This window comes from Orbicella franksi, unplaced genomic scaffold, assembly GCF_964199315.1.
Source record: "Orbicella franksi unplaced genomic scaffold, jaOrbFran1.1 SCAFFOLD_371, whole genome shotgun sequence".
Lineage (NCBI taxonomy): Eukaryota > Metazoa > Cnidaria > Anthozoa > Scleractinia > Merulinidae > Orbicella > Orbicella franksi.
In genome coordinates, this window is record NW_027670521.1 from 1 (window position 1) to 26205 (window position 26205).

At 44.6% G+C, this 26205-nt stretch overlaps 47 non-coding genes and 5 pseudogenes across 47 annotated transcripts; all 52 read right to left on the reverse strand.

The window, feature by feature from the left end:
• Nucleotides 1-16: 16 nt before the first annotated feature.
• Nucleotides 17-135, reverse strand: LOC145472408 (5S ribosomal RNA). The gene has a single exon (XR_014043744.1). It is a non-coding gene; the product is annotated as a 5S ribosomal RNA (ribosomal RNA).
• Nucleotides 136-520: 385 nt separating this feature from the next.
• On the reverse strand, nt 521-639 carry LOC145472422 (5S ribosomal RNA). The gene has a single exon (XR_014043755.1). It is a non-coding gene; the product is annotated as a 5S ribosomal RNA (ribosomal RNA).
• A 384-nt stretch (nt 640-1023) lies between these two features.
• On the reverse strand, nt 1024-1142 carry LOC145472433 (5S ribosomal RNA). The gene has a single exon (XR_014043766.1). It is a non-coding gene; the product is annotated as a 5S ribosomal RNA (ribosomal RNA).
• A 385-nt stretch (nt 1143-1527) lies between these two features.
• LOC145472444 (5S ribosomal RNA) lies at nt 1528-1646 on the reverse strand. Its single transcript, XR_014043777.1, has one exon. It is a non-coding gene; the product is annotated as a 5S ribosomal RNA (ribosomal RNA).
• A 385-nt stretch (nt 1647-2031) lies between these two features.
• Nucleotides 2032-2150, reverse strand: LOC145472455 (5S ribosomal RNA). The gene has a single exon (XR_014043788.1). It is a non-coding gene; the product is annotated as a 5S ribosomal RNA (ribosomal RNA).
• A 385-nt stretch (nt 2151-2535) lies between these two features.
• Nucleotides 2536-2654, reverse strand: LOC145472411 (5S ribosomal RNA). The gene has a single exon (XR_014043745.1). It is a non-coding gene; the product is annotated as a 5S ribosomal RNA (ribosomal RNA).
• Nucleotides 2655-3039: 385 nt separating this feature from the next.
• LOC145472412 (5S ribosomal RNA) lies at nt 3040-3158 on the reverse strand. The gene has a single exon (XR_014043746.1). It is a non-coding gene; the product is annotated as a 5S ribosomal RNA (ribosomal RNA).
• Nucleotides 3159-3543: 385 nt separating this feature from the next.
• Nucleotides 3544-3662, reverse strand: LOC145472413 (5S ribosomal RNA). Its single transcript, XR_014043747.1, has one exon. It is a non-coding gene; the product is annotated as a 5S ribosomal RNA (ribosomal RNA).
• Nucleotides 3663-4047: 385 nt separating this feature from the next.
• Nucleotides 4048-4166, reverse strand: LOC145472414 (5S ribosomal RNA). Its single transcript, XR_014043748.1, has one exon. It is a non-coding gene; the product is annotated as a 5S ribosomal RNA (ribosomal RNA).
• A 385-nt stretch (nt 4167-4551) lies between these two features.
• Nucleotides 4552-4670, reverse strand: LOC145472415 (5S ribosomal RNA). Its single transcript, XR_014043749.1, has one exon. It is a non-coding gene; the product is annotated as a 5S ribosomal RNA (ribosomal RNA).
• A 385-nt stretch (nt 4671-5055) lies between these two features.
• LOC145472417 (5S ribosomal RNA) lies at nt 5056-5174 on the reverse strand. Its single transcript, XR_014043750.1, has one exon. It is a non-coding gene; the product is annotated as a 5S ribosomal RNA (ribosomal RNA).
• Nucleotides 5175-5559: 385 nt separating this feature from the next.
• LOC145472418 (5S ribosomal RNA) lies at nt 5560-5678 on the reverse strand. The gene has a single exon (XR_014043751.1). It is a non-coding gene; the product is annotated as a 5S ribosomal RNA (ribosomal RNA).
• Nucleotides 5679-6063: 385 nt separating this feature from the next.
• On the reverse strand, nt 6064-6182 carry LOC145472419 (5S ribosomal RNA). Its single transcript, XR_014043752.1, has one exon. It is a non-coding gene; the product is annotated as a 5S ribosomal RNA (ribosomal RNA).
• Nucleotides 6183-6567: 385 nt separating this feature from the next.
• Nucleotides 6568-6686, reverse strand: LOC145472420 (5S ribosomal RNA). The gene has a single exon (XR_014043753.1). It is a non-coding gene; the product is annotated as a 5S ribosomal RNA (ribosomal RNA).
• Nucleotides 6687-7071: 385 nt separating this feature from the next.
• Nucleotides 7072-7190, reverse strand: LOC145472421 (5S ribosomal RNA). The gene has a single exon (XR_014043754.1). It is a non-coding gene; the product is annotated as a 5S ribosomal RNA (ribosomal RNA).
• Nucleotides 7191-7575: 385 nt separating this feature from the next.
• Nucleotides 7576-7694, reverse strand: LOC145472423 (5S ribosomal RNA). Its single transcript, XR_014043756.1, has one exon. It is a non-coding gene; the product is annotated as a 5S ribosomal RNA (ribosomal RNA).
• A 385-nt stretch (nt 7695-8079) lies between these two features.
• LOC145472424 (5S ribosomal RNA) lies at nt 8080-8198 on the reverse strand. The gene has a single exon (XR_014043757.1). It is a non-coding gene; the product is annotated as a 5S ribosomal RNA (ribosomal RNA).
• A 385-nt stretch (nt 8199-8583) lies between these two features.
• LOC145472425 (5S ribosomal RNA) lies at nt 8584-8702 on the reverse strand. Its single transcript, XR_014043758.1, has one exon. It is a non-coding gene; the product is annotated as a 5S ribosomal RNA (ribosomal RNA).
• Nucleotides 8703-9087: 385 nt separating this feature from the next.
• LOC145472426 (5S ribosomal RNA) lies at nt 9088-9206 on the reverse strand. The gene has a single exon (XR_014043759.1). It is a non-coding gene; the product is annotated as a 5S ribosomal RNA (ribosomal RNA).
• Nucleotides 9207-9591: 385 nt separating this feature from the next.
• LOC145472460 (5S ribosomal RNA) lies at nt 9592-9709 on the reverse strand (annotated as a pseudogene).
• Nucleotides 9710-10094: 385 nt separating this feature from the next.
• LOC145472427 (5S ribosomal RNA) lies at nt 10095-10213 on the reverse strand. The gene has a single exon (XR_014043760.1). It is a non-coding gene; the product is annotated as a 5S ribosomal RNA (ribosomal RNA).
• A 385-nt stretch (nt 10214-10598) lies between these two features.
• Nucleotides 10599-10717, reverse strand: LOC145472428 (5S ribosomal RNA). The gene has a single exon (XR_014043761.1). It is a non-coding gene; the product is annotated as a 5S ribosomal RNA (ribosomal RNA).
• A 385-nt stretch (nt 10718-11102) lies between these two features.
• LOC145472429 (5S ribosomal RNA) lies at nt 11103-11221 on the reverse strand. The gene has a single exon (XR_014043762.1). It is a non-coding gene; the product is annotated as a 5S ribosomal RNA (ribosomal RNA).
• Nucleotides 11222-11606: 385 nt separating this feature from the next.
• Nucleotides 11607-11725, reverse strand: LOC145472430 (5S ribosomal RNA). Its single transcript, XR_014043763.1, has one exon. It is a non-coding gene; the product is annotated as a 5S ribosomal RNA (ribosomal RNA).
• Nucleotides 11726-12110: 385 nt separating this feature from the next.
• On the reverse strand, nt 12111-12229 carry LOC145472431 (5S ribosomal RNA). The gene has a single exon (XR_014043764.1). It is a non-coding gene; the product is annotated as a 5S ribosomal RNA (ribosomal RNA).
• A 385-nt stretch (nt 12230-12614) lies between these two features.
• On the reverse strand, nt 12615-12733 carry LOC145472432 (5S ribosomal RNA). Its single transcript, XR_014043765.1, has one exon. It is a non-coding gene; the product is annotated as a 5S ribosomal RNA (ribosomal RNA).
• A 385-nt stretch (nt 12734-13118) lies between these two features.
• Nucleotides 13119-13237, reverse strand: LOC145472434 (5S ribosomal RNA). The gene has a single exon (XR_014043767.1). It is a non-coding gene; the product is annotated as a 5S ribosomal RNA (ribosomal RNA).
• Nucleotides 13238-13622: 385 nt separating this feature from the next.
• Nucleotides 13623-13741, reverse strand: LOC145472435 (5S ribosomal RNA). Its single transcript, XR_014043768.1, has one exon. It is a non-coding gene; the product is annotated as a 5S ribosomal RNA (ribosomal RNA).
• A 385-nt stretch (nt 13742-14126) lies between these two features.
• Nucleotides 14127-14245, reverse strand: LOC145472436 (5S ribosomal RNA). The gene has a single exon (XR_014043769.1). It is a non-coding gene; the product is annotated as a 5S ribosomal RNA (ribosomal RNA).
• Nucleotides 14246-14630: 385 nt separating this feature from the next.
• Nucleotides 14631-14749, reverse strand: LOC145472437 (5S ribosomal RNA). Its single transcript, XR_014043770.1, has one exon. It is a non-coding gene; the product is annotated as a 5S ribosomal RNA (ribosomal RNA).
• Nucleotides 14750-15134: 385 nt separating this feature from the next.
• Nucleotides 15135-15253, reverse strand: LOC145472438 (5S ribosomal RNA). The gene has a single exon (XR_014043771.1). It is a non-coding gene; the product is annotated as a 5S ribosomal RNA (ribosomal RNA).
• A 385-nt stretch (nt 15254-15638) lies between these two features.
• Nucleotides 15639-15757, reverse strand: LOC145472439 (5S ribosomal RNA). Its single transcript, XR_014043772.1, has one exon. It is a non-coding gene; the product is annotated as a 5S ribosomal RNA (ribosomal RNA).
• A 385-nt stretch (nt 15758-16142) lies between these two features.
• On the reverse strand, nt 16143-16261 carry LOC145472440 (5S ribosomal RNA). The gene has a single exon (XR_014043773.1). It is a non-coding gene; the product is annotated as a 5S ribosomal RNA (ribosomal RNA).
• A 385-nt stretch (nt 16262-16646) lies between these two features.
• Nucleotides 16647-16765, reverse strand: LOC145472441 (5S ribosomal RNA). Its single transcript, XR_014043774.1, has one exon. It is a non-coding gene; the product is annotated as a 5S ribosomal RNA (ribosomal RNA).
• Nucleotides 16766-17150: 385 nt separating this feature from the next.
• LOC145472442 (5S ribosomal RNA) lies at nt 17151-17269 on the reverse strand. The gene has a single exon (XR_014043775.1). It is a non-coding gene; the product is annotated as a 5S ribosomal RNA (ribosomal RNA).
• A 386-nt stretch (nt 17270-17655) lies between these two features.
• LOC145472410 (5S ribosomal RNA) lies at nt 17656-17766 on the reverse strand (annotated as a pseudogene).
• A 386-nt stretch (nt 17767-18152) lies between these two features.
• On the reverse strand, nt 18153-18271 carry LOC145472409 (5S ribosomal RNA; annotated as a pseudogene).
• A 383-nt stretch (nt 18272-18654) lies between these two features.
• Nucleotides 18655-18772, reverse strand: LOC145472458 (5S ribosomal RNA; annotated as a pseudogene).
• Nucleotides 18773-19155: 383 nt separating this feature from the next.
• On the reverse strand, nt 19156-19275 carry LOC145472457 (5S ribosomal RNA). Its single transcript, XR_014043790.1, has one exon. It is a non-coding gene; the product is annotated as a 5S ribosomal RNA (ribosomal RNA).
• A 385-nt stretch (nt 19276-19660) lies between these two features.
• Nucleotides 19661-19779, reverse strand: LOC145472443 (5S ribosomal RNA). The gene has a single exon (XR_014043776.1). It is a non-coding gene; the product is annotated as a 5S ribosomal RNA (ribosomal RNA).
• Nucleotides 19780-20161: 382 nt separating this feature from the next.
• LOC145472445 (5S ribosomal RNA) lies at nt 20162-20280 on the reverse strand. The gene has a single exon (XR_014043778.1). It is a non-coding gene; the product is annotated as a 5S ribosomal RNA (ribosomal RNA).
• A 384-nt stretch (nt 20281-20664) lies between these two features.
• LOC145472446 (5S ribosomal RNA) lies at nt 20665-20783 on the reverse strand. The gene has a single exon (XR_014043779.1). It is a non-coding gene; the product is annotated as a 5S ribosomal RNA (ribosomal RNA).
• Nucleotides 20784-21168: 385 nt separating this feature from the next.
• On the reverse strand, nt 21169-21287 carry LOC145472447 (5S ribosomal RNA). The gene has a single exon (XR_014043780.1). It is a non-coding gene; the product is annotated as a 5S ribosomal RNA (ribosomal RNA).
• Nucleotides 21288-21672: 385 nt separating this feature from the next.
• LOC145472448 (5S ribosomal RNA) lies at nt 21673-21791 on the reverse strand. Its single transcript, XR_014043781.1, has one exon. It is a non-coding gene; the product is annotated as a 5S ribosomal RNA (ribosomal RNA).
• A 384-nt stretch (nt 21792-22175) lies between these two features.
• On the reverse strand, nt 22176-22294 carry LOC145472449 (5S ribosomal RNA). The gene has a single exon (XR_014043782.1). It is a non-coding gene; the product is annotated as a 5S ribosomal RNA (ribosomal RNA).
• A 385-nt stretch (nt 22295-22679) lies between these two features.
• Nucleotides 22680-22798, reverse strand: LOC145472450 (5S ribosomal RNA). Its single transcript, XR_014043783.1, has one exon. It is a non-coding gene; the product is annotated as a 5S ribosomal RNA (ribosomal RNA).
• A 384-nt stretch (nt 22799-23182) lies between these two features.
• LOC145472451 (5S ribosomal RNA) lies at nt 23183-23301 on the reverse strand. The gene has a single exon (XR_014043784.1). It is a non-coding gene; the product is annotated as a 5S ribosomal RNA (ribosomal RNA).
• Nucleotides 23302-23685: 384 nt separating this feature from the next.
• On the reverse strand, nt 23686-23804 carry LOC145472452 (5S ribosomal RNA). Its single transcript, XR_014043785.1, has one exon. It is a non-coding gene; the product is annotated as a 5S ribosomal RNA (ribosomal RNA).
• Nucleotides 23805-24190: 386 nt separating this feature from the next.
• On the reverse strand, nt 24191-24309 carry LOC145472453 (5S ribosomal RNA). Its single transcript, XR_014043786.1, has one exon. It is a non-coding gene; the product is annotated as a 5S ribosomal RNA (ribosomal RNA).
• Nucleotides 24310-24692: 383 nt separating this feature from the next.
• LOC145472454 (5S ribosomal RNA) lies at nt 24693-24811 on the reverse strand. The gene has a single exon (XR_014043787.1). It is a non-coding gene; the product is annotated as a 5S ribosomal RNA (ribosomal RNA).
• Nucleotides 24812-25195: 384 nt separating this feature from the next.
• Nucleotides 25196-25314, reverse strand: LOC145472456 (5S ribosomal RNA). The gene has a single exon (XR_014043789.1). It is a non-coding gene; the product is annotated as a 5S ribosomal RNA (ribosomal RNA).
• A 384-nt stretch (nt 25315-25698) lies between these two features.
• On the reverse strand, nt 25699-25816 carry LOC145472459 (5S ribosomal RNA; annotated as a pseudogene).
• Nucleotides 25817-26205: the final 389 nt, after the last annotated feature.

Consider the following 26205-nt stretch of genomic DNA (forward strand, 5'->3'; position numbering starts at 1 on the left):
CCAAAATGGGTCCAAAAGTCTACAACACGGCGTATTCCCAGGTGGTCACCCAGCCAGGTACTGACGCCGCCCAACAGGACTTGACTTCGGTGATCGGACGAGAACCGGTACGTTCCCTGTGGTGTGGTCGTAGACGAAAGAAACAACTCAAACCTTGCCCAATTGCTTGGACTCTCTTTTAAGTCTCTTAGAAGGAAGGCCTTTAATTGCTGTTGTGATGAATTTCCAATTACGTCTCGGCTACTTAACCCAGAGATTCCAAAGCCAGCTAAGACTTCAAATCACAAAAGGGCGATTCTCCAATGGTCAGTCATCAAAGCCACATTCAAGAGATTGCCTCCAGTGTGCTGCTCAGTGTTGCAGTGCTGTAATCAAACAAGAAAATCTTCTAATATGCTGTCAACTTGCTGGAAAAATAATTCCAAAAAAAAAAAGACAACATTTTGAAAACAGAGGGATCAATGATGTGGAGGCGTATGGAAATCTTCTCTGAAGAGTCCAGTCCCAAAATGGGTCCAAAAGTCTACAACACGGCGTATTCCCAGGTGGTCACCCAGCCAGGTACTGACGCCGCCCAACAGGACTTGACTTCGGTGATCGGACGAGAACCGGTACGTTCCCTGTGGTGTGGTCGTAGACGAAAGAAACAACTCAAACCTTGCCCAATTGCTTGGACTCTCTTTTAAGTCTCTTAGAAGGAAGGCCTTTAATTGCTGTTGTGATGAATTTCCAATTACGTCTCGGCTACTTAACCCAGAGATTCCAAAGCCAGCTAAGACTTCAAATCACAAAAGGGCGATTCTCCAATGGTCAGTCATCAAAGCCACATTCAAGAGATTGCCTCCAGTGTGCTGCTCAGTGTTGCAGTGCTGTAATCAAACAAGAAAATCTTCTAATATGCTGTCAACTTGCTGGAAAAATAATTCCAAAAAAAAAAGACAACATTTTGAAAACAGAGGGATCAATGATGTGGAGGCGTATGGAAATCTTCTCTGAAGAGTCCAGTCCCAAAATGGGTCCAAAAGTCTACAACACGGCGTATTCCCAGGTGGTCACCCAGCCAGGTACTGACGCCGCCCAACAGGACTTGACTTCGGTGATCGGACGAGAACCGGTACGTTCCCTGTGGTGTGGTCGTAGACGAAAGAAACAACTCAAACCTTGCCCAATTGCTTGGACTCTCTTTTAAGTCTCTTAGAAGGAAGGCCTTTAATTGCTGTTGTGATGAATTTCCAATTACGTCTCGGCTACTTAACCCAGAGATTCCAAAGCCAGCTAAGACTTCAAATCACAAAAGGGCGATTCTCCAATGGTCAGTCATCAAAGCCACATTCAAGAGATTGCCTCCAGTGTGCTGCTCAGTGTTGCAGTGCTGTAATCAAACAAGAAAATCTTCTAATATGCTGTCAACTTGCTGGAAAAATAATTCCAAAAAAAAAAAGACAACATTTTGAAAACAGAGGGATCAATGATGTGGAGGCGTATGGAAATCTTCTCTGAAGAGTCCAGTCCCAAAATGGGTCCAAAAGTCTACAACACGGCGTATTCCCAGGTGGTCACCCAGCCAGGTACTGACGCCGCCCAACAGGACTTGACTTCGGTGATCGGACGAGAACCGGTACGTTCCCTGTGGTGTGGTCGTAGACGAAAGAAACAACTCAAACCTTGCCCAATTGCTTGGACTCTCTTTTAAGTCTCTTAGAAGGAAGGCCTTTAATTGCTGTTGTGATGAATTTCCAATTACGTCTCGGCTACTTAACCCAGAGATTCCAAAGCCAGCTAAGACTTCAAATCACAAAAGGGCGATTCTCCAATGGTCAGTCATCAAAGCCACATTCAAGAGATTGCCTCCAGTGTGCTGCTCAGTGTTGCAGTGCTGTAATCAAACAAGAAAATCTTCTAATATGCTGTCAACTTGCTGGAAAAATAATTCCAAAAAAAAAAAGACAACATTTTGAAAACAGAGGGATCAATGATGTGGAGGCGTATGGAAATCTTCTCTGAAGAGTCCAGTCCCAAAATGGGTCCAAAAGTCTACAACACGGCGTATTCCCAGGTGGTCACCCAGCCAGGTACTGACGCCGCCCAACAGGACTTGACTTCGGTGATCGGACGAGAACCGGTACGTTCCCTGTGGTGTGGTCGTAGACGAAAGAAACAACTCAAACCTTGCCCAATTGCTTGGACTCTCTTTTAAGTCTCTTAGAAGGAAGGCCTTTAATTGCTGTTGTGATGAATTTCCAATTACGTCTCGGCTACTTAACCCAGAGATTCCAAAGCCAGCTAAGACTTCAAATCACAAAAGGGCGATTCTCCAATGGTCAGTCATCAAAGCCACATTCAAGAGATTGCCTCCAGTGTGCTGCTCAGTGTTGCAGTGCTGTAATCAAACAAGAAAATCTTCTAATATGCTGTCAACTTGCTGGAAAAATAATTCCAAAAAAAAAAAGACAACATTTTGAAAACAGAGGGATCAATGATGTGGAGGCGTATGGAAATCTTCTCTGAAGAGTCCAGTCCCAAAATGGGTCCAAAAGTCTACAACACGGCGTATTCCCAGGTGGTCACCCAGCCAGGTACTGACGCCGCCCAACAGGACTTGACTTCGGTGATCGGACGAGAACCGGTACGTTCCCTGTGGTGTGGTCGTAGACGAAAGAAACAACTCAAACCTTGCCCAATTGCTTGGACTCTCTTTTAAGTCTCTTAGAAGGAAGGCCTTTAATTGCTGTTGTGATGAATTTCCAATTACGTCTCGGCTACTTAACCCAGAGATTCCAAAGCCAGCTAAGACTTCAAATCACAAAAGGGCGATTCTCCAATGGTCAGTCATCAAAGCCACATTCAAGAGATTGCCTCCAGTGTGCTGCTCAGTGTTGCAGTGCTGTAATCAAACAAGAAAATCTTCTAATATGCTGTCAACTTGCTGGAAAAATAATTCCAAAAAAAAAAAGACAACATTTTGAAAACAGAGGGATCAATGATGTGGAGGCGTATGGAAATCTTCTCTGAAGAGTCCAGTCCCAAAATGGGTCCAAAAGTCTACAACACGGCGTATTCCCAGGTGGTCACCCAGCCAGGTACTGACGCCGCCCAACAGGACTTGACTTCGGTGATCGGACGAGAACCGGTACGTTCCCTGTGGTGTGGTCGTAGACGAAAGAAACAACTCAAACCTTGCCCAATTGCTTGGACTCTCTTTTAAGTCTCTTAGAAGGAAGGCCTTTAATTGCTGTTGTGATGAATTTCCAATTACGTCTCGGCTACTTAACCCAGAGATTCCAAAGCCAGCTAAGACTTCAAATCACAAAAGGGCGATTCTCCAATGGTCAGTCATCAAAGCCACATTCAAGAGATTGCCTCCAGTGTGCTGCTCAGTGTTGCAGTGCTGTAATCAAACAAGAAAATCTTCTAATATGCTGTCAACTTGCTGGAAAAATAATTCCAAAAAAAAAAAGACAACATTTTGAAAACAGAGGGATCAATGATGTGGAGGCGTATGGAAATCTTCTCTGAAGAGTCCAGTCCCAAAATGGGTCCAAAAGTCTACAACACGGCGTATTCCCAGGTGGTCACCCAGCCAGGTACTGACGCCGCCCAACAGGACTTGACTTCGGTGATCGGACGAGAACCGGTACGTTCCCTGTGGTGTGGTCGTAGACGAAAGAAACAACTCAAACCTTGCCCAATTGCTTGGACTCTCTTTTAAGTCTCTTAGAAGGAAGGCCTTTAATTGCTGTTGTGATGAATTTCCAATTACGTCTCGGCTACTTAACCCAGAGATTCCAAAGCCAGCTAAGACTTCAAATCACAAAAGGGCGATTCTCCAATGGTCAGTCATCAAAGCCACATTCAAGAGATTGCCTCCAGTGTGCTGCTCAGTGTTGCAGTGCTGTAATCAAACAAGAAAATCTTCTAATATGCTGTCAACTTGCTGGAAAAATAATTCCAAAAAAAAAAAGACAACATTTTGAAAACAGAGGGATCAATGATGTGGAGGCGTATGGAAATCTTCTCTGAAGAGTCCAGTCCCAAAATGGGTCCAAAAGTCTACAACACGGCGTATTCCCAGGTGGTCACCCAGCCAGGTACTGACGCCGCCCAACAGGACTTGACTTCGGTGATCGGACGAGAACCGGTACGTTCCCTGTGGTGTGGTCGTAGACGAAAGAAACAACTCAAACCTTGCCCAATTGCTTGGACTCTCTTTTAAGTCTCTTAGAAGGAAGGCCTTTAATTGCTGTTGTGATGAATTTCCAATTACGTCTCGGCTACTTAACCCAGAGATTCCAAAGCCAGCTAAGACTTCAAATCACAAAAGGGCGATTCTCCAATGGTCAGTCATCAAAGCCACATTCAAGAGATTGCCTCCAGTGTGCTGCTCAGTGTTGCAGTGCTGTAATCAAACAAGAAAATCTTCTAATATGCTGTCAACTTGCTGGAAAAATAATTCCAAAAAAAAAAAGACAACATTTTGAAAACAGAGGGATCAATGATGTGGAGGCGTATGGAAATCTTCTCTGAAGAGTCCAGTCCCAAAATGGGTCCAAAAGTCTACAACACGGCGTATTCCCAGGTGGTCACCCAGCCAGGTACTGACGCCGCCCAACAGGACTTGACTTCGGTGATCGGACGAGAACCGGTACGTTCCCTGTGGTGTGGTCGTAGACGAAAGAAACAACTCAAACCTTGCCCAATTGCTTGGACTCTCTTTTAAGTCTCTTAGAAGGAAGGCCTTTAATTGCTGTTGTGATGAATTTCCAATTACGTCTCGGCTACTTAACCCAGAGATTCCAAAGCCAGCTAAGACTTCAAATCACAAAAGGGCGATTCTCCAATGGTCAGTCATCAAAGCCACATTCAAGAGATTGCCTCCAGTGTGCTGCTCAGTGTTGCAGTGCTGTAATCAAACAAGAAAATCTTCTAATATGCTGTCAACTTGCTGGAAAAATAATTCCAAAAAAAAAAAGACAACATTTTGAAAACAGAGGGATCAATGATGTGGAGGCGTATGGAAATCTTCTCTGAAGAGTCCAGTCCCAAAATGGGTCCAAAAGTCTACAACACGGCGTATTCCCAGGTGGTCACCCAGCCAGGTACTGACGCCGCCCAACAGGACTTGACTTCGGTGATCGGACGAGAACCGGTACGTTCCCTGTGGTGTGGTCGTAGACGAAAGAAACAACTCAAACCTTGCCCAATTGCTTGGACTCTCTTTTAAGTCTCTTAGAAGGAAGGCCTTTAATTGCTGTTGTGATGAATTTCCAATTACGTCTCGGCTACTTAACCCAGAGATTCCAAAGCCAGCTAAGACTTCAAATCACAAAAGGGCGATTCTCCAATGGTCAGTCATCAAAGCCACATTCAAGAGATTGCCTCCAGTGTGCTGCTCAGTGTTGCAGTGCTGTAATCAAACAAGAAAATCTTCTAATATGCTGTCAACTTGCTGGAAAAATAATTCCAAAAAAAAAAAGACAACATTTTGAAAACAGAGGGATCAATGATGTGGAGGCGTATGGAAATCTTCTCTGAAGAGTCCAGTCCCAAAATGGGTCCAAAAGTCTACAACACGGCGTATTCCCAGGTGGTCACCCAGCCAGGTACTGACGCCGCCCAACAGGACTTGACTTCGGTGATCGGACGAGAACCGGTACGTTCCCTGTGGTGTGGTCGTAGACGAAAGAAACAACTCAAACCTTGCCCAATTGCTTGGACTCTCTTTTAAGTCTCTTAGAAGGAAGGCCTTTAATTGCTGTTGTGATGAATTTCCAATTACGTCTCGGCTACTTAACCCAGAGATTCCAAAGCCAGCTAAGACTTCAAATCACAAAAGGGCGATTCTCCAATGGTCAGTCATCAAAGCCACATTCAAGAGATTGCCTCCAGTGTGCTGCTCAGTGTTGCAGTGCTGTAATCAAACAAGAAAATCTTCTAATATGCTGTCAACTTGCTGGAAAAATAATTCCAAAAAAAAAAAGACAACATTTTGAAAACAGAGGGATCAATGATGTGGAGGCGTATGGAAATCTTCTCTGAAGAGTCCAGTCCCAAAATGGGTCCAAAAGTCTACAACACGGCGTATTCCCAGGTGGTCACCCAGCCAGGTACTGACGCCGCCCAACAGGACTTGACTTCGGTGATCGGACGAGAACCGGTACGTTCCCTGTGGTGTGGTCGTAGACGAAAGAAACAACTCAAACCTTGCCCAATTGCTTGGACTCTCTTTTAAGTCTCTTAGAAGGAAGGCCTTTAATTGCTGTTGTGATGAATTTCCAATTACGTCTCGGCTACTTAACCCAGAGATTCCAAAGCCAGCTAAGACTTCAAATCACAAAAGGGCGATTCTCCAATGGTCAGTCATCAAAGCCACATTCAAGAGATTGCCTCCAGTGTGCTGCTCAGTGTTGCAGTGCTGTAATCAAACAAGAAAATCTTCTAATATGCTGTCAACTTGCTGGAAAAATAATTCCAAAAAAAAAAAGACAACATTTTGAAAACAGAGGGATCAATGATGTGGAGGCGTATGGAAATCTTCTCTGAAGAGTCCAGTCCCAAAATGGGTCCAAAAGTCTACAACACGGCGTATTCCCAGGTGGTCACCCAGCCAGGTACTGACGCCGCCCAACAGGACTTGACTTCGGTGATCGGACGAGAACCGGTACGTTCCCTGTGGTGTGGTCGTAGACGAAAGAAACAACTCAAACCTTGCCCAATTGCTTGGACTCTCTTTTAAGTCTCTTAGAAGGAAGGCCTTTAATTGCTGTTGTGATGAATTTCCAATTACGTCTCGGCTACTTAACCCAGAGATTCCAAAGCCAGCTAAGACTTCAAATCACAAAAGGGCGATTCTCCAATGGTCAGTCATCAAAGCCACATTCAAGAGATTGCCTCCAGTGTGCTGCTCAGTGTTGCAGTGCTGTAATCAAACAAGAAAATCTTCTAATATGCTGTCAACTTGCTGGAAAAATAATTCCAAAAAAAAAAAGACAACATTTTGAAAACAGAGGGATCAATGATGTGGAGGCGTATGGAAATCTTCTCTGAAGAGTCCAGTCCCAAAATGGGTCCAAAAGTCTACAACACGGCGTATTCCCAGGTGGTCACCCAGCCAGGTACTGACGCCGCCCAACAGGACTTGACTTCGGTGATCGGACGAGAACCGGTACGTTCCCTGTGGTGTGGTCGTAGACGAAAGAAACAACTCAAACCTTGCCCAATTGCTTGGACTCTCTTTTAAGTCTCTTAGAAGGAAGGCCTTTAATTGCTGTTGTGATGAATTTCCAATTACGTCTCGGCTACTTAACCCAGAGATTCCAAAGCCAGCTAAGACTTCAAATCACAAAAGGGCGATTCTCCAATGGTCAGTCATCAAAGCCACATTCAAGAGATTGCCTCCAGTGTGCTGCTCAGTGTTGCAGTGCTGTAATCAAACAAGAAAATCTTCTAATATGCTGTCAACTTGCTGGAAAAATAATTCCAAAAAAAAAAAGACAACATTTTGAAAACAGAGGGATCAATGATGTGGAGGCGTATGGAAATCTTCTCTGAAGAGTCCAGTCCCAAAATGGGTCCAAAAGTCTACAACACGGCGTATTCCCAGGTGGTCACCCAGCCAGGTACTGACGCCGCCCAACAGGACTTGACTTCGGTGATCGGACGAGAACCGGTACGTTCCCTGTGGTGTGGTCGTAGACGAAAGAAACAACTCAAACCTTGCCCAATTGCTTGGACTCTCTTTTAAGTCTCTTAGAAGGAAGGCCTTTAATTGCTGTTGTGATGAATTTCCAATTACGTCTCGGCTACTTAACCCAGAGATTCCAAAGCCAGCTAAGACTTCAAATCACAAAAGGGCGATTCTCCAATGGTCAGTCATCAAAGCCACATTCAAGAGATTGCCTCCAGTGTGCTGCTCAGTGTTGCAGTGCTGTAATCAAACAAGAAAATCTTCTAATATGCTGTCAACTTGCTGGAAAAATAATTCCAAAAAAAAAAAGACAACATTTTGAAAACAGAGGGATCAATGATGTGGAGGCGTATGGAAATCTTCTCTGAAGAGTCCAGTCCCAAAATGGGTCCAAAAGTCTACAACACGGCGTATTCCCAGGTGGTCACCCAGCCAGGTACTGACGCCGCCCAACAGGACTTGACTTCGGTGATCGGACGAGAACCGGTACGTTCCCTGTGGTGTGGTCGTAGACGAAAGAAACAACTCAAACCTTGCCCAATTGCTTGGACTCTCTTTTAAGTCTCTTAGAAGGAAGGCCTTTAATTGCTGTTGTGATGAATTTCCAATTACGTCTCGGCTACTTAACCCAGAGATTCCAAAGCCAGCTAAGACTTCAAATCACAAAAGGGCGATTCTCCAATGGTCAGTCATCAAAGCCACATTCAAGAGATTGCCTCCAGTGTGCTGCTCAGTGTTGCAGTGCTGTAATCAAACAAGAAAATCTTCTAATATGCTGTCAACTTGCTGGAAAAATAATTCCAAAAAAAAAAAGACAACATTTTGAAAACAGAGGGATCAATGATGTGGAGGCGTATGGAAATCTTCTCTGAAGAGTCCAGTCCCAAAATGGGTCCAAAAGTCTACAACACGGCGTATTCCCAGGTGGTCACCCAGCCAGGTACTGACGCCGCCCAACAGGACTTGACTTCGGTGATCGGACGAGAACCGGTACGTTCCCTGTGGTGTGGTCGTAGACGAAAGAAACAACTCAAACCTTGCCCAATTGCTTGGACTCTCTTTTAAGTCTCTTAGAAGGAAGGCCTTTAATTGCTGTTGTGATGAATTTCCAATTACGTCTCGGCTACTTAACCCAGAGATTCCAAAGCCAGCTAAGACTTCAAATCACAAAAGGGCGATTCTCCAATGGTCAGTCATCAAAGCCACATTCAAGAGATTGCCTCCAGTGTGCTGCTCAGTGTTGCAGTGCTGTAATCAAACAAGAAAATCTTCTAATATGCTGTCAACTTGCTGGAAAAATAATTCCAAAAAAAAAAAGACAACATTTTGAAAACAGAGGGATCAATGATGTGGAGGCGTATGGAAATCTTCTCTGAAGAGTCCAGTCCCAAAATGGGTCCAAAAGTCTACAACACGGCGTATTCCCAGGTGGTCACCCAGCCAGGTACTGACGCCGCCCAACAGGACTTGACTTCGGTGATCGGACGAGAACCGGTACGTTCCCTGTGGTGTGGTCGTAGACGAAAGAAACAACTCAAACCTTGCCCAATTGCTTGGACTCTCTTTTAAGTCTCTTAGAAGGAAGGCCTTTAATTGCTGTTGTGATGAATTTCCAATTACGTCTCGGCTACTTAACCCAGAGATTCCAAAGCCAGCTAAGACTTCAAATCACAAAAGGGCGATTCTCCAATGGTCAGTCATCAAAGCCACATTCAAGAGATTGCCTCCAGTGTGCTGCTCAGTGTTGCAGTGCTGTAATCAAACAAGAAAATCTTCTAATATGCTGTCAACTTGCTGGAAAAATAATTCCAAAAAAAAAAAGACAACATTTTGAAAACAGAGGGATCAATGATGTGGAGGCGTATGGAAATCTTCTCTGAAGAGTCCAGTCCCAAAATGGGTCCAAAAGTCTACAACACGGCGTATTCCCAGGTGGTCACCCAGCCAGGTACTGACGCCGCCCAACAGGACTTGACTTCGGTGACGGACGAGAACCGGTACGTTCCCTGTGGTGTGGTCGTAGACGAAAGAAACAACTCAAACCTTGCCCAATTGCTTGGACTCTCTTTTAAGTCTCTTAGAAGGAAGGCCTTTAATTGCTGTTGTGATGAATTTCCAATTACGTCTCGGCTACTTAACCCAGAGATTCCAAAGCCAGCTAAGACTTCAAATCACAAAAGGGCGATTCTCCAATGGTCAGTCATCAAAGCCACATTCAAGAGATTGCCTCCAGTGTGCTGCTCAGTGTTGCAGTGCTGTAATCAAACAAGAAAATCTTCTAATATGCTGTCAACTTGCTGGAAAAATAATTCCAAAAAAAAAAAGACAACATTTTGAAAACAGAGGGATCAATGATGTGGAGGCGTATGGAAATCTTCTCTGAAGAGTCCAGTCCCAAAATGGGTCCAAAAGTCTACAACACGGCGTATTCCCAGGTGGTCACCCAGCCAGGTACTGACGCCGCCCAACAGGACTTGACTTCGGTGATCGGACGAGAACCGGTACGTTCCCTGTGGTGTGGTCGTAGACGAAAGAAACAACTCAAACCTTGCCCAATTGCTTGGACTCTCTTTTAAGTCTCTTAGAAGGAAGGCCTTTAATTGCTGTTGTGATGAATTTCCAATTACGTCTCGGCTACTTAACCCAGAGATTCCAAAGCCAGCTAAGACTTCAAATCACAAAAGGGCGATTCTCCAATGGTCAGTCATCAAAGCCACATTCAAGAGATTGCCTCCAGTGTGCTGCTCAGTGTTGCAGTGCTGTAATCAAACAAGAAAATCTTCTAATATGCTGTCAACTTGCTGGAAAAATAATTCCAAAAAAAAAAAGACAACATTTTGAAAACAGAGGGATCAATGATGTGGAGGCGTATGGAAATCTTCTCTGAAGAGTCCAGTCCCAAAATGGGTCCAAAAGTCTACAACACGGCGTATTCCCAGGTGGTCACCCAGCCAGGTACTGACGCCGCCCAACAGGACTTGACTTCGGTGATCGGACGAGAACCGGTACGTTCCCTGTGGTGTGGTCGTAGACGAAAGAAACAACTCAAACCTTGCCCAATTGCTTGGACTCTCTTTTAAGTCTCTTAGAAGGAAGGCCTTTAATTGCTGTTGTGATGAATTTCCAATTACGTCTCGGCTACTTAACCCAGAGATTCCAAAGCCAGCTAAGACTTCAAATCACAAAAGGGCGATTCTCCAATGGTCAGTCATCAAAGCCACATTCAAGAGATTGCCTCCAGTGTGCTGCTCAGTGTTGCAGTGCTGTAATCAAACAAGAAAATCTTCTAATATGCTGTCAACTTGCTGGAAAAATAATTCCAAAAAAAAAAAGACAACATTTTGAAAACAGAGGGATCAATGATGTGGAGGCGTATGGAAATCTTCTCTGAAGAGTCCAGTCCCAAAATGGGTCCAAAAGTCTACAACACGGCGTATTCCCAGGTGGTCACCCAGCCAGGTACTGACGCCGCCCAACAGGACTTGACTTCGGTGATCGGACGAGAACCGGTACGTTCCCTGTGGTGTGGTCGTAGACGAAAGAAACAACTCAAACCTTGCCCAATTGCTTGGACTCTCTTTTAAGTCTCTTAGAAGGAAGGCCTTTAATTGCTGTTGTGATGAATTTCCAATTACGTCTCGGCTACTTAACCCAGAGATTCCAAAGCCAGCTAAGACTTCAAATCACAAAAGGGCGATTCTCCAATGGTCAGTCATCAAAGCCACATTCAAGAGATTGCCTCCAGTGTGCTGCTCAGTGTTGCAGTGCTGTAATCAAACAAGAAAATCTTCTAATATGCTGTCAACTTGCTGGAAAAATAATTCCAAAAAAAAAAAGACAACATTTTGAAAACAGAGGGATCAATGATGTGGAGGCGTATGGAAATCTTCTCTGAAGAGTCCAGTCCCAAAATGGGTCCAAAAGTCTACAACACGGCGTATTCCCAGGTGGTCACCCAGCCAGGTACTGACGCCGCCCAACAGGACTTGACTTCGGTGATCGGACGAGAACCGGTACGTTCCCTGTGGTGTGGTCGTAGACGAAAGAAACAACTCAAACCTTGCCCAATTGCTTGGACTCTCTTTTAAGTCTCTTAGAAGGAAGGCCTTTAATTGCTGTTGTGATGAATTTCCAATTACGTCTCGGCTACTTAACCCAGAGATTCCAAAGCCAGCTAAGACTTCAAATCACAAAAGGGCGATTCTCCAATGGTCAGTCATCAAAGCCACATTCAAGAGATTGCCTCCAGTGTGCTGCTCAGTGTTGCAGTGCTGTAATCAAACAAGAAAATCTTCTAATATGCTGTCAACTTGCTGGAAAAATAATTCCAAAAAAAAAAAGACAACATTTTGAAAACAGAGGGATCAATGATGTGGAGGCGTATGGAAATCTTCTCTGAAGAGTCCAGTCCCAAAATGGGTCCAAAAGTCTACAACACGGCGTATTCCCAGGTGGTCACCCAGCCAGGTACTGACGCCGCCCAACAGGACTTGACTTCGGTGATCGGACGAGAACCGGTACGTTCCCTGTGGTGTGGTCGTAGACGAAAGAAACAACTCAAACCTTGCCCAATTGCTTGGACTCTCTTTTAAGTCTCTTAGAAGGAAGGCCTTTAATTGCTGTTGTGATGAATTTCCAATTACGTCTCGGCTACTTAACCCAGAGATTCCAAAGCCAGCTAAGACTTCAAATCACAAAAGGGCGATTCTCCAATGGTCAGTCATCAAAGCCACATTCAAGAGATTGCCTCCAGTGTGCTGCTCAGTGTTGCAGTGCTGTAATCAAACAAGAAAATCTTCTAATATGCTGTCAACTTGCTGGAAAAATAATTCCAAAAAAAAAAAGACAACATTTTGAAAACAGAGGGATCAATGATGTGGAGGCGTATGGAAATCTTCTCTGAAGAGTCCAGTCCCAAAATGGGTCCAAAAGTCTACAACACGGCGTATTCCCAGGTGGTCACCCAGCCAGGTACTGACGCCGCCCAACAGGACTTGACTTCGGTGATCGGACGAGAACCGGTACGTTCCCTGTGGTGTGGTCGTAGACGAAAGAAACAACTCAAACCTTGCCCAATTGCTTGGACTCTCTTTTAAGTCTCTTAGAAGGAAGGCCTTTAATTGCTGTTGTGATGAATTTCCAATTACGTCTCGGCTACTTAACCCAGAGATTCTAAAGCCAGCTAAGACTTCAAATCACAAAAGGGCGATTCTCCAATGGTCAGTCATCAAAGCCACATTCAAGAGATTGCCTCCAGTGTGCTGCTCAGTGTTGCAGTGCTGTAATCAAACAAGAAAATCTTCTAATATGCTGTCAACTTGCTGGAAAAATAATTCCAAAAAAAAAAAGACAACATTTTGAAAACAGAGGGATCAATGATGTGGAGGCGTATGGAAATCTTCTCTGAAGAGTCCAGTCCCAAAATGGGTCCAAAAGTCTACAACACGGCGTATTCCCAGGTGGTCACCCAGCCAGGTACTGACGCCGCCCAACAGGACTTGACTTCGGTGATCGGACGAGAACCGGTACGTTCCCTGTGGTGTGGTCGTAGACGAAAGAAACAACTCAAACCTTGCCCAATTGCTTGGACTCTCTTTTAAGTCTCTTAGAAGGAAGGCCTTTAATTGCTGTTGTGATGAATTTCCAATTACGTCTCGGCTACTTAACCCAGAGATTCCAAAGCCAGCTAAGACTTCAAATCACAAAAGGGCGATTCTCCAATGGTCAGTCATCAAAGCCACATTCAAGAGATTGCCTCCAGTGTGCTGCTCAGTGTTGCAGTGCTGTAATCAAACAAGAAAATCTTCTAATATGCTGTCAACTTGCTGGAAAAATAATTCCAAAAAAAAAAAGACAACATTTTGAAAACAGAGGGATCAATGATGTGGAGGCGTATGGAAATCTTCTCTGAAGAGTCCAGTCCCAAAATGGGTCCAAAAGTCTACAACACGGCGTATTCCCAGGTGGTCACCCAGCCAGGTACTGACGCCGCCCAACAGGACTTGACTTCGGTGATCGGACGAGAACCGGTACGTTCCCTGTGGTGTGGTCGTAGACGAAAGAAACAACTCAAACCTTGCCCAATTGCTTGGACTCTCTTTTAAGTCTCTTAGAAGGAAGGCCTTTAATTGCTGTTGTGATGAATTTCCAATTACGTCTCGGCTACTTAACCCAGAGATTCCAAAGCCAGCTAAGACTTCAAATCACAAAAGGGCGATTCTCCAATGGTCAGTCATCAAAGCCACATTCAAGAGATTGCCTCCAGTGTGCTGCTCAGTGTTGCAGTGCTGTAATCAAACAAGAAAATCTTCTAATATGCTGTCAACTTGCTGGAAAAATAATTCCAAAAAAAAAAAGACAACATTTTGAAAACAGAGGGATCAATGATGTGGAGGCGTATGGAAATCTTCTCTGAAGAGTCCAGTCCCAAAATGGGTCCAAAAGTCTACAACACGGCGTATTCCCAGGTGGTCACCCAGCCAGGTACTGACGCCGCCCAACAGGACTTGACTTCGGTGATCGGACGAGAACCGGTACGTTCCCTGTGGTGTGGTCGTAGACGAAAGAAACAACTCAAACCTTGCCCAATTGCTTGGACTCTCTTTTAAGTCTCTTAGAAGGAAGGCCTTTAATTGCTGTTGTGATGAATTTCCAATTACGTCTCGGCTACTTAACCCAGAGATTCCAAAGCCAGCTAAGACTTCAAATCACAAAAGGGCGATTCTCCAATGGTCAGTCATCAAAGCCACATTCAAGAGATTGCCTCCAGTGTGCTGCTCAGTGTTGCAGTGCTGTAATCAAACAAGAAAATCTTCTAATATGCTGTCAACTTGCTGGAAAAATAATTCCAAAAAAAAAAAGACAACATTTTGAAAACAGAGGGATCAATGATGTGGAGGCGTATGGAAATCTTCTCTGAAGAGTCCAGTCCCAAAATGGGTCCAAAAGTCTACAACACGGCGTATTCCCAGGTGGTCACCCAGCCAGGTACTGACGCCGCCCAACAGGACTTGACTTCGGTGATCGGACGAGAACCGGTACGTTCCCTGTGGTGTGGTCGTAGACGAAAGAAACAACTCAAACCTTGCCCAATTGCTTGGACTCTCTTTTAAGTCTCTTAGAAGGAAGGCCTTTAATTGCTGTTGTGATGAATTTCCAATTACGTCTCGGCTACTTAACCCAGAGATTCCAAAGCCAGCTAAGACTTCAAATCACAAAAGGGCGATTCTCCAATGGTCAGTCATCAAAGCCACATTCAAGAGATTGCCTCCAGTGTGCTGCTCAGTGTTGCAGTGCTGTAATCAAACAAGAAAATCTTCTAATATGCTGTCAACTTGCTGGAAAAATAATTCCAAAAAAAAAAAGACAACATTTTGAAAACAGAGGGATCAATGATGTGGAGGCGTATGGAAATCTTCTCTGAAGAGTCCAGTCCCAAAATGGGTCCAAAAGTCTACAACACGGCGTATTCCCAGGTGGTCACCCAGCCAGGTACTGACGCCGCCCAACAGGACTTGACTTCGGTGATCGGACGAGAACCGGTACGTTCCCTGTGGTGTGGTCGTAGACGAAAGAAACAACTCAAACCTTGCCCAATTGCTTGGACTCTCTTTTAAGTCTCTTAGAAGGAAGGCCTTTAATTGCTGTTGTGATGAATTTCCAATTACGTCTCGGCTACTTAACCCAGAGATTCCAAAGCCAGCTAAGACTTCAAATCACAAAAGGGCGATTCTCCAATGGTCAGTCATCAAAGCCACATTCAAGAGATTGCCTCCAGTGTGCTGCTCAGTGTTGCAGTGCTGTAATCAAACAAGAAAATCTTCTAATATGCTGTCAACTTGCTGGAAAAATAATTCCAAAAAAAAAAAGACAACATTTTGAAAACAGAGGGATCAATGATGTGGAGGCGTATGGAAATCTTCTCTGAAGAGTCCAGTCCCAAAATGGGTCCAAAAGTCTACAACACGGCGTATTCCCAGGTGGTCACCCAGCCAGGTACTGACGCCGCCCAACAGGACTTGACTTCGGTGATCGGACGAGAACCGGTACGTTCCCTGTGGTGTGGTCGTAGACGAAAGAAACAACTCAAACCTTGCCCAATTGCTTGGACTCTCTTTTAAGTCTCTTAGAAGGAAGGCCTTTAATTGCTGTTGTGATGAATTTCCAATTACGTCTCGGCTACTTAACCCAGAGATTCCAAAGCCAGCTAAGACTTCAAATCACAAAAGGGCGATTCTCCAATGGTCAGTCATCAAAGCCACATTCAAGAGATTGCCTCCAGTGTGCTGCTCAGTGTTGCAGTGCTGTAATCAAACAAGAAAATCTTCTAATATGCTGTCAACTTGCTGGAAAAATAATTCCAAAAAAAAAAAGACAACATTTTGAAAACAGAGGGATCAATGATGTGGAGGCGTATGGAAATCTTCTCTGAAGAGTCCAGTCCCAAAATGGGTCCAAAAGTCTACAACACGGCGTATTCCCAGGTGGTCACCCAGCCAGGTACTGACGCCGCCCAACAGGACTTGACTTCGGTGATCGGACGAGAACCGGTACGTTCCCTGTGGTGTGGTCGTAGACGAAAGAAACAACTCAAACCTTGCCCAATTGCTTGGACTCTCTTTTAAGTCTCTTAGAAGGAAGGCCTTTAATTGCTGTTGTGATGAATTTCCAATTACGTCTCGGCTACTTAACCCAGAGATTCCAAAGCCAGCTAAGACTTCAAATCACAAAAGGGCGATTCTCCAATGGTCAGTCATCAAAGCCACATTCAAGAGATTGCCTCCAGTGTGCTGCTCAGTGTTGCAGTGCTGTAATCAAACAAGAAAATCTTCTAATATGCTGTCAACTTGCTGGAAAAATAATTCCAAAAAAAAAAAGACAACATTTTGAAAACAGAGGGATCAATGATGTGGAGGCGTATGGAAATCTTCTCTGAAGAGTCCAGTCCCAAAATGGGTCCAAAAGTCTACAACACGGCGTATTCCCAGGTGGTCACCCAGCCAGGTACTGACGCCGCCCAACAGGACTTGACTTCGGTGATCGGACGAGAACCGGTACGTTCCCTGTGGTGTGGTCGTAGACGAAAGAAACAACTCAAACCTTGCCCAATTGCTTGGACTCTCTTTTAAGTCTCTTAGAAGGAAGGCCTTTAATTGCTGTTGTGATGAATTTCCAATTACGTCTCGGCTACTTAACCCAGAGATTCCAAAGCCAGCTAAGACTTCAAATCACAAAAGGGCGATTCTCCAATGGTCAGTCATCAAAGCCACATTCAAGAGATTGCCTCCAGTGTGCTGCTCAGTGTTGCAGTGCTGTAATCAAACAAGAAAATCTTCTAATATGCTGTCAACTTGCTGGAAAAATAATTCCAAAAAAAAAAAGACAACATTTTGAAAACAGAGGGATCAATGATGTGGAGGCGTATGGAAATCTTCTCTGAAGAGTCCAGTCCCAAAATGGGTCCAAAAGTCTACAACACGGCGTATTCCCAGGTGGTCACCCAGCCAGGTACTGACGCCGCCCAACAGGACTTGACTTCGGTGATCGGACGAGAACCGGTACGTTCCCTGTGGTGTGGTCGTAGACGAAAGAAACAACTCAAACCTTGCCCAATTGCTTGGACTCTCTTTTAAGTCTCTTAGAAGGAAGGCCTTTAATTGCTGTTGTGATGAATTTCCAATTACGTCTCGGCTACTTAACCCAGAGATTCCAAAGCCAGCTAAGACTTCAAATCACAAAAGGGCGATTCTCCAATGGTCAGTCATCAAAGCCACATTCAAGAGATTGCCTCCAGTGTGCTGCTCAGTGTTGCAGTGCTGTAATCAAACAAGAAAATCTTCTAATATGCTGTCAACTTGCTGGAAAAATAATTCCAAAAAAAAAAAAGACAACATTTTGAAAACAGAGGGATCAATGATGTGGAGGCGTATGGAAATCTTCTCTGAAGAGTCCAGTCCCAAAATGGGTCCAAAAGTCTACAACACGGCGTATTCCCAGGTGGTCAGGTACTGACGCCGCCCAACAGGACTTGACTTCGGTGATCGGACGAGAACCGGTACGTTCCCTGTGGTGTGGTCGTAGACGAAAGAAACAACTCAAACCTTGCCCAATTGCTTGGACTCTCTTTTAAGTCTCTTAGAAGGAAGGCCTTTAATTGCTGTTGTGATGAATTTCCAATTACGTCTCGGCTACTTAACCCAGAGATTCCAAAGCCAGCTAAGACTTCAAATCACAAAAGGGCGATTCTCCAATGGTCAGTCATCAAAGCCACATTCAAGAGATTGCCTCCAGTGTGCTGCTCAGTGTTGCAGTGCTGTAATCAAACAAGAAAATCTTCTAATATGCTGTCAACTTGCTGGAAAAATAATTCAAAAAAAAAAAAGACAACATTTTGAAAACAGAGGGATCAATGATGTGGAGGCGTATGGAAATCTTCTCTGAAGAGTCCAGTCCCCAAAATGGGTCCAAAAGTCTACAACACGGCGTATTCCCAGGTGGTCACCCAGCCAGGTACTGACGCCGCCAACAGGACTTGACTTCGGTGATCGGACGAGAACCGGTACGTTCCCTTGTGGTGTGGTCGTAGACGAAAGAAACAACTCAAACCTTGCCCAATTGCTTGGACTCTCTTTTAAGTCTCTTAGAAAGGAAGGCCTTTAATTGCTGTTGTGATGAATTTCCAATTACGTCTCGGCTACTTAACCCAGAGATTCCAAAGCCAGCTAAGACTTCAAATCACAAAAGGGCGATTCTCCAATGGTCAGTCATCAAAGCCACATTCAAGAGATTGCCTCCAGTGTGCTGCTCAGTGTTGCAGTGCTGTAATCAAACAAGAAAATCTTCTAATATGCTGTCAACTTGCTGGAAAAATAATTCAAAAAAAAAAAGACAACATTTGAAAACAGAGGGATCAATGATGTGGAGGCGTATGGAAATCTTCTCTGAAGAGTCCAGTCCCAAAATGGGTCCAAAGTCTACAACACGGCGTATTCCCAGGTGGTCACCCAGCCAGGTACTGACGCCGCCCAACAGGACTTGACTTCGGTGATCGACGAGAACCGGTACGTTCCCTGTGGTGTGGTCGTAGACGAAAGAAACAACTCAAACCTTGCCCAATTGCTTGGACTCTCTTTTAAGTCTCTTAGAAGGAAGGCCTTTAATTGCTGTTGTGATGAATTTCCAATTACGTCTCGGCTACTTAACCCAGAGATTCCAAAGCCAGCTAAGACTTCAAATCACAAAAGGGCGATTCTCCAATGGTCAGTCATCAAAGCCACATTCAAGAGATTGCCTCCAGTGTGCTGCTCAGTGTTGCAGTGCTGTAATCAAACAAGAAAATCTTCTAATATGCTGTCAACTTGCTGGAAAAATAATTCAAAAAAAAAAGACAACATTTTGAAAACAGAGGGATCAATGATGTGGAGGCGTATGGAAATCTTCTCTGAAGAGTCCAGTCCCAAAATGGGTCCAAAAGTCTACAACACGGCGTATTCCCAGGTGGTCACCCAGCCAGGTACTGACGCCGCCCAACAGGACTTGACTTTCGGTGATCGGACGAGAACCGGTACGTTCCCTGTGGTGTGGTCGTAGACGAAAGAAACAACTCAAACCTTGCCCAATTGCTTGGACTCTCTTTTAAGTCTCTTAGAAGGAAGGCCTTTAATTGCTGTTGTGATGAATTTCCAATTACGTCTCGGCTACTTAACCCAGAGATTCCAAAGCCAGCTAAGACTTCAAATCACAAAAGGGCGATTCTCCAATGGTCAGTCATCAAAGCCACATTCAAGAGATTGCCTCCAGTGTGCTGCTCAGTGTTGCAGTGCTGTAATCAAACAAGAAAATCTTCTAATATGCTGTCAACTTGCTGGAAAAATAATTCAAAAAAAAAAAGACAACATTTTGAAAACAGAGGGATCAATGATGTGGAGGCGTATGGAAATCTTCTCTGAAGAGTCCCAGTCCCAAAATGGGTCCAAAAGTCTACAACACGGCGTATTCCCAGGTGGTCACCCAGCCAGGTACTGACGCCGCCCAACAGGACTTGACTTCGGTGATCGGACGAGAACCGGTACGTTCCCTGTGGTGTGGTCGTAGACGAAAGAAACAACTCAAACCTTGCCCAATTGCTTGGACTCTCTTTTAAGTCTCTTAGAAGGAAGGCCTTTAATTGCTGTTGTGATGAATTTCCAATTACGTCTCGGCTACTTAACCCAGAGATTCCAAAGCCAGCTAAGACTTCAAATCACAAAAGGGCGATTCTCCAATGGTCAGTCATCAAAGCCACATTCAAGAGATTGCCTCCAGTGTGCTGCTCAGTGTTGCAGTGCTGTAATCAAACAAGAAAATCTTCTAATATGCTGTCAACTTGCTGGAAAAATATTCAAAAAAAAAAAGACAACATTTTGAAAACAGAGGGATCAATGATGTGGAGGCGTATGGAAATCTTCTCTGAAGAGTCCAGTCCCAAAATGGGTCCAAAGTCTACAACACGGCGTATTCCCAGGTGGTCACCCAGCCAGGTACTGACGCCGCCCAACAGGACTTGACTTCGGTGATCGGACGAGAACCGGTACGTTCCCTGTGGTGTGGTCGTAGACGAAAGAAACAACTCAAACCTTGCCCAATTGCTTGGACTCTCTTTTAAGTCTCTTAGAAGGAAGGCCTTTAATTGCTGTTGTGATGAATTTCCAATTACGTCTCGGCTACTTAACCCAGAGATTCCAAAGCCAGCTAAGACTTCAAATCACAAAAGGGCGATTCTCCAATGGTCAGTCATCAAAGCCACATTCAAGAGATTGCCTCCAGTGTGCTGCTCAGTGTTGCAGTGCTGTAATCAAACAAGAAAATCTTCTAATATGCTGTCAACTTGCTGGAAAAATAATTCAAAAAAAAAAAGACAACATTTTGAAAACAGAGGGATCAATGATGTGGAGGCGTATGGAAATCTTCTCTGAAGAGTCCAGTCCCAAAATGGGTCCAAAAGTCTACAACACGGCGTATTCCCAGGTGGTCACCCAGCCAGGTACTGACGCCGCCCAACAGGACTTGACTTCGGTGATCGGACGAGAACCGGTACGTTCCCTGTGGTGTGGTCGTAGACGAAAGAAACAACTCAAACCTTGCCCAATTGCTTGGACTCTCTTTTAAGTCTCTTAGAAGGAAGGCCTTTAATTGCTGTTGTGATGAATTTCCAATTACGTCTCGGCTACTTAACCCAGAGATTCCAAAGCCAGCTAAGACTTCAAATCACAAAAGGGCGATTCTCCAATGGTCAGTCATCAAAGCCACATTCAAGAGATTGCCTCCAGTGTGCTGCTCAGTGTTGCAGTGCTGTAATCAAACAAGAAAATCTTCTAATATGCTGTCAACTTGCTGGAAAAATAATTCAAAAAAAAAAAAGACAACATTTTGAAAACAGAGGGATCAATGATGTGGAGGCGTATGGAAATCTTCTCTGAAGAGTCCAGTCCCAAAATGGGTCCAAAAGTCTACAACACGGCGTATTCCCAGGTGGTCACCCAGCCAGGTACTGACGCCGCCCAACAGGACTTGACTTCGGTGATCGGACGAGAACCGGTACGTTCCCTGTGGTGTGGTCGTAGACGAAAGAAACAACTCAAACCTTGCCCAATTGCTTGGACTCTCTTTTAAGTCTCTTAGAAGGAAGGCCTTTAATTGCTGTTGTGATGAATTTCCAATTACGTCTCGGCTACTTAACCCAGAGATTCCAAAGCCAGCTAAGACTTCAAATCACAAAAGGGCGATTCTCCAATGGTCAGTCATCAAAGCCACATTCAAGAGATTGCCTCCAGTGTGCTGCTCAGTGTTGCAGTGCTGTAATCAAACAAGAAAATCTTCTAATATGCTGTCAACTTGCTGGAAAAATAATTCAAAAAAAAAAAAGACAACATTTTGAAAACAGAGGGATCAATGATGTGGAGGCGTATGGAAATCTTCTCTGAAGAGTCCAGTCCCAAAATGGGTCCAAAAGTCTACAACACGGCGTATTCCCAGGTGGTCACCCAGCCAGGTACTGACGCCGCCCAACAGGACTTGACTTCGGTGATCGGACGAGAACCGGTACGTTCCCTGTGGTGTGGTCGTAGACGAAAGAAACAACTCAAACCTTGCCCAATTGCTTGGACTCTCTTTTAAGTCTCTTAGAAGGAAGGCCTTTAATTGCTGTTGTGATGAATTTCCAATTACGTCTCGGCTACTTAACCCAGAGATTCCAAAGCCAGCTAAGACTTCAAATCACAAAAGGGCGATTCTCCAATGGTCAGTCATCAAAGCCACATTCAAGAGATTGCCTCCAGTGTGCTGCTCAGTGTTGCAGTGCTGTAATCAAACAAGAAAATCTTCTAATATGCTGTCAACTTGCTGGAAAAATAATTCAAAAAAAAAAAGACAACATTTTGAAAACAGAGGGATCAATGATGTGGAGGCGTATGGAAATCTTCTCTGAAGAGTCCAGTCCCAAAATGGGTCCAAAAGTCTACAACACGGCGTATTCCCAGGTGGTCACCCAGCCAGGTACTGACGCCGCCCAACAGGACTTGACTTCGGTGATCGGACGAGAACCGGTACGTTCCCTGTGGTGTGGTCGTAGACGAAAGAAACAACTCAAACCTTGCCCAATTGCTTGGACTCTCTTTTAAGTCTCTTAGAAGGAAGGCCTTTAATTGCTGTTGTGATGAATTTCCAATTACGTCTCGGCTACTTAACCCAGAGATTCCAAAGCCAGCTAAGACTTCAAATCACAAAAGGGCGATTCTCCAATGGTCAGTCATCAAAGCCACATTCAAGAGATTGCCTCCAGTGTGCTGCTCAGTGTTGCAGTGCTGTAATCAAACAAGAAAATCTTCTAATATGCTGTCAACTTGCTGGAAAAATAATTCAAAAAAAAAAAAGACAACATTTTGAAAACAGAGGGATCAATGATGTGGAGGCGTATGGAAATCTTCTCTGAAGAGTCCAGTCCCAAAATGGGTCCAAAAGTCTACAACACGGCGTATTCCCAGGTGGTCACCCAGCCAGGTACTGACGCCGCCCAACAGGACTTGACTTCGGTGATCGGACGAGAACCGGTACGTTCCCTGTGGTGTGGTCGTAGACGAAAGAAACAACTCAACCTTGCCCAATTGCTTGGACTCTCTTTTAAGTCTCTTAGAAGGAAGGCCTTTAATTGCTGTTGTGATGAATTTCCAATTACGTCTCGGCTACTTAACCCAGAGATTCCAAAGCCAGCTAAGACTTCAAATCACAAAAGGGCGATTCTCCAATGGTCAGTCATCAAAGCCACATTCAAGAGATTGCCTCCAGTGTGCTGCTCAGTGTTGCAGTGCTGTAATCAAACAAGAAAATCTTCTAATATGCTGTCAACTTGCTGGAAAAATAATTCAAAAAAAAAAAAGACAACATTTTGAAAACAGAGGGATCAATGATGTGGAGGCGTATGGAAATCTTCTCTGAAGAGTCCAGTCCCAAAATGGGTCCAAAAGTCTACAACACGGCGTATTCCCAGGTGGTCACCCAGCCAGGTACTGACGCCGCCCAACAGGACTTGACTTCGGTGATCGGACGAGAACCGGTACGTTCCCTGTGGTGTGGTCGTAGACGAAAGAAACAACTCAAACCTTGCCCAATTGCTTGGACTCTCTTTTAAGTCTCTTAGAAGGAAGGCCTTTAATTGCTGTTGTGATGAATTTCCAATTACGTCTCGGCTACTTAACCCAGAGATTCCAAAGCCAGCTAAGACTTCAAATCACAAAAGGGCGATTCTCCAATGGTCAGTCATCAAAGCCACATTCAAGAGATTGCCTCCAGTGTGCTGCTCAGTGTTGCAGTGCTGTAATCAAACAAGAAAATCTTCTAATATGCTGTCAACTTGCTGGAAAAATAATTCAAAAAAAAAAAGACAACATTTTGAAAACAGAGGGATCAATGATGTGGAGGCGTATGGAAATCTTCTCTGAAGAGTCCAGTCCCAAAATGGGTCCAAAAGTCTACAACACGGCGTATTCCCAGGTGGTCACCCAGCCAGGTACTGACGCCGCCCAACAGGACTTGACTTCGGTGATCGGACGAGAACCGGTACGTTCCCTGTGGTGTGGTCGTAGACGAAAGAAACAACTCAAACCTTGCCCAATTGCTTGGACTCTCTTTTAAGTCTCTTAGAAGGAAGGCCTTTTAATTGCTGTTGTGATGAATTTCCAATTACGTCTCGGCTACTTAACCCAGAGATTCCAAAGCCAGCTAAGACTTCAAATCACAAAAGGGCGATTCTCCAATGGTCAGTCATCAAAGCCACATTCAAGAGATTGCCTCCAGTGTGCTGCTCAGTGTTGCAGTGCTGTAATCAAACAAGAAAATCTTCTAATATGCTGTCAACTTGCTGGAAAAATAATTCAAAAAAAAAAAAGACAACATTTTGAAAACAGAGGGATCAATGATGTGGAGGCGTATGGAAATCTTCTCTGAAGAGTCCAGTCCCAAAATGGGTCCAAAAGTCTACAACACGGCGTATTCCCAGGTGGTCACCCAGCCAGGTACTGACGCCGCCCAACAGGACTTGACTTCGGTGATCGGACGAGAACCGGTACGTTCCCTGTGGTGTGGTCGTAGACGAAAGAAACAACTCAAACCTTGCCCAATTGCTTGGACTCTCTTTTAAGTCTCTTAGAAGGAAGGCCTTTAATTGCTGTTGTGATGAATTTCCAATTACGTCTCGGCTACTTAACCCAGAGATTCCAAAGCCAGCTAAGACTTCAAATCACAAAAGGGCGATTCTCCAATGGTCAGTCATCAAAGCCACATTCAAGAGATTGCCTCCAGTGTGCTGCTCAGTGTTGCAGTGCTGTAATCAAACAAGAAAATCTTCTAATATGCTGTCAACTTGCTGGAAAAATAATTCAAAAAAAAAAGACAACATTTTGAAAACAGAGGGATCAATGATGTGGAGGCGTATGGAAATCTTCTCTGAAGAGTCCAGTCCCAAAATGGGTCCAAAAGTCTACAACACGGCGTATTCCCAGGTGGTCACCCAGCCAGGTACTGACGCCGCCCAACAGGACTTGACTTCGGTGATCGGACGAGAACCGGTACGTTCCCTGTGGTGTGGTCGTAGACGAAAGAAACAACTCAAACCTTGCCCAATTGCTTGGACTCTCTTTTAAGTCTCTTAGAAGGAAGGCCTTTAATTGCTGTTGTGATGAATTTCCAATTACGTCTCGGCTACTTAACCCAGAGATTCCAAAGCCAGCTAAGACTTCAAATCACAAAAGGGCGATTCTCCAATGGTCAGTCATCAAAGCCACATTCAAGAGATTGCCTCCAGTGTGCTGCTCAGTGTTGCAGTGCTGTAATCAAACAAGAAAATCTTCTAATATGCTGTCAACTTGCTGGAAAAATAATTCAAAAAAAAAAAGACAACATTTTGAAAACAGAGGGATCAATGATGTGGAGGCGTATGGAAATCTTCTCTGAAGAGTCCAGTCCCAAAATGGGTCCAAAAGTCTACAACACGGCGTATTCCCAGGTGGTCACCCAGCCAGGTACTGACGCCGCCCAACAGGACTTGACTTCGGTGATCGGACGAGAACCGGTACGTTCCCTGTGGTGTGGTCGTAGACGAAAGAAACAACTCAAACCTTGCCCAATTGCTTGGACTCTCTTTTAAGTCTCTTAGAAGGAAGGCCTTTAATTGCTGTTGTGATGAATTTCCAATTACGTCTCGGCTACTTAACCCAGAGATTCCAAAGCCAGCTAAGACTTCAAATCACAAAAGGGCGATTCTCCAATGGTCAGTCATCAAAGCCACATTCAAGAGATTGCCTCCAGTGTGCTGCTCAGTGTTGCAGTGCTGTAATCAAACAAGAAAATCTTCTAATATGCTGTCAACTTGCTGGAAAAATAATTCAAAAAAAAAAAAGACAACATTTGAAAACAGAGGGATCAATGATGTGGAGGCGTATGGAAATCTTCTCTGAAGAGTCCAGTCCCAAAAATTGGTCCAAAGTCTACAACACGGCGTATTCCAGGTGGTCACCCAGCCAGGTACTGACGCCGCCCAACAGGACTTGACTTCGGTGATCGGACGAGAACCGGTACGTTCCCTGTGGTGTGGTCGTAGACGAAAGAAACAACTCAAACCTTGCCCAATTGCTTGGACTCTCTTTTAAGTCTCTTAGAAGGAAGGCCTTTAATTGCTGTTGTGATGAATTTCCAATTACGTCTCGGCTACTTAACCCAGAGATTCCAAAGCCAGCTAAGACTTCAAATCACAAAAGGGCGATTCTCCAATGGTCAGTCATCAAAGCCACATTCAAGAGATTGCCTCCAGTGTGCTGCTCAGTGTTGCAGTGCTGTAATCAAACAAGAAAATCTTCTAATATGCTGTCAACTTGCTGGAAAAATAATTCAAAAAAAAAAAAGACAACATTTTGAAAACAGAGGGATCAATGATGTGGAGGCGTATGGAAATCTTCTCTGAAGAGTCCAGTCCCAAAATGGGTCCAAAAGTC